This window comes from Sinocyclocheilus grahami, unplaced genomic scaffold, assembly GCF_001515645.1.
Source record: "Sinocyclocheilus grahami isolate Dianchi unplaced genomic scaffold, SAMN03320097.WGS_v1.1 scaffold1316.1, whole genome shotgun sequence".
NCBI lineage: Eukaryota > Metazoa > Chordata > Actinopteri > Cypriniformes > Cyprinidae > Sinocyclocheilus > Sinocyclocheilus grahami.
This window is the reverse complement of record NW_015506495.1, coordinates 229,058-231,627: the sequence shown is the minus strand read 5'-3', so window position 1 is coordinate 231,627 and position 2,570 is coordinate 229,058.

Here is a 2,570-nt window from a genome sequence, read left to right as displayed (position 1 = left end):
GGTCCAGAAAGCTTATTTTGGAACATTTTTCACATTTTTTTTTTTAATGTAGGTTTTTTCATATTTACCTTTTATTGTGGAAATTTTAAAGAAAATATAAGCAAATAAGCAGTTTTTGTACATTATTTCACCCCAAAAAAAGAAAAGAAAAAAATACAATTTCAGTCCTGTTTCATCAAAAACCAACAGATGGCCTTGGAATTGAGTCACTGAGTGTCTCTGATGCCATCTGGTGGGGAAAATTTACATAAAATTGCATTTTATGGTTACAGCCACTAGAGGGGCCTATAGAACCCTATGGCGATTTTTAACTGAGCAAAACAAGTGCAACATGAGAAATTAGATAATCTTAAGGCTTCAGTTGGGTTGTTTATGGATTAAAATATATATCGAACCATTACAAAATCCATATTTTGTAAAAAAATAAAATAAAATAAAATAAATTTCTAACTGAATTATAACCTAAACATATGTATATTCATACAATTTCATAAATATGAAATAAATATATAACATATTTTAAAATATATAAATATGATATAAACTCGGTCTCCACCACATCACTCAAATCTAACTGTGTTAAGTAAAAAAATTAATGGAAAAATGACAGTCATATCCCAGCAGAAACATGAAAAATATTGCAATGTGTTCTATGAGAGTGTGTGTACCATGTGTGTGTCTGTGCATGTGTGTGCGTGTGTGTGTGTGTGTGTGTGTGTGTGTGTGTATGTGAGTTTTTTCTGCATTGGGGATATTCTGTAGTCTCTGCTCTTCGTTTGGGTATAAATCTTTACTGGATTGTCTCAGATTTTGTATATTAAAAAAAAATCTAATATAATGAAAAATGCAGTTTTCTCGTAAATTCCATTAATTCCTATGCGGGTCAAAATGACCCGCGATGGACACTTTTGTTACTTTATTGATTGCACCCATTTAAACTCCTTTTTCGGGTCAGACCGAGGGACGGATGAGGGTTTTAAAGTAACGTCTTGAGCAGTGCCTCACTGACCCATCCCATCATGCACTTACACTAAGTCACTCTCTAGAGAATCCTCCAGCCTCCCTCTGCCTCCCAAAGGGCCTCCTGCCCTTGAATATAAATTGATGACGAGTATATTTAAAGCAGTTACATTATTAACACCTCACATTTCTTTGATCAGTCATGTCAACACCCAACACTGCTTCTAGCTAAAAAAACACACACACACATCTATATAGACACATATCTGCTGTCATACATTTCCAGCTATCTTCACAACTATCTTCAGCATACAAACTATGTGACAACTAATCCCATTTTCTGTAAAATAGTGCAGAAGCATGTGAACTGGGACAGACCTCTTATACTTTTAAGAAATATTTGCTCCCTAATGGGTTCTTAATAGCTTCATAATGTCTGCAATCACAGTGACACGTGAAGACATCATGCAGTCCTCACACACACTTTGTGACTCTCACTTCCTGTGATCTGTGAAAGGTTAATTGCCACTGTTAATTCCACCTAATGACTGTCTGAATGTTGTGAAGGTCACGGGGCACTGCAGAAAAGAATTGGTCAGAGGAAATGATGGTAATTCCCATTCCTCGGCCAGTGACAGCACCTAAAAGCTCAGCCCAGTACTGTTAAGATGCAAGGAGAGGAGTATATACATAAAGCATAACCTGCAGGAACACAAGTGTGCTCTCCCACTACAGGACGGCATCAATATGTTATGATATTGGCCTCTTCCTTTATTAATATGTTAGTGGATATGACTAAAATGAATAGCTCTTTCATTTCAACTTTATCTCTCTGAGGACAGACTGTTTGCAGTTGTTTGTCATTGGTCGCAGATCAAGCTAGAGTCGTTTATTTGCATCAGCAGCACTAACAGGGACTTAAACGTATGATCCCTGGTTAGTAGATGGTGATCCTGTAGTTCTGACTTTTCATCCATGAATTATAGAGCAACTCTGAGCAAGAAACTCAACAGGAGAGATGAGCAGGCAGACAGCTGTGAATCTCAGAGTCTCATTGATACAGACAGAAACTCAGCCAGCGCGAAACCTCCACTGCTGAGCGTAAAAAAAGCCTACAGAATTATTCGCACGTGAATAAAAAATTCATACTTCTGTCAACTCTTCCTCTGATGTTCTTGAGCATGCACATACATTATTATACTGTATATATTCCTGTATTGCTCTCTTGAGATGAATATGCAGGTCATTGAGATTGATAGAAAATCTATAATTACATATTCATTAGCTTTTTCTCAGCATTCGGTAAATGATTATCCTCTGGGGCCTCAAATTGTTAATTCGCACATGCTTAGAATGTGCTATAAGTGCTGAGTTCACTTTCAGACACCAATGCACAATTCACGACTATTCACCTTCCCTCAGATAAGTGCACATCAGTTATGCAACTGGTAGAATTCTGAAAAAGGCAAAATCATACATTATTACTGTTATTATTTTATTATTGTAATGTTGTAAATATTTAGAATTATATTTTATTTTTAATGTTATTTATTTTTAATATTTTTTTTCATTTTTATTATTAATTATTATTTAAATATATCCATATCAGT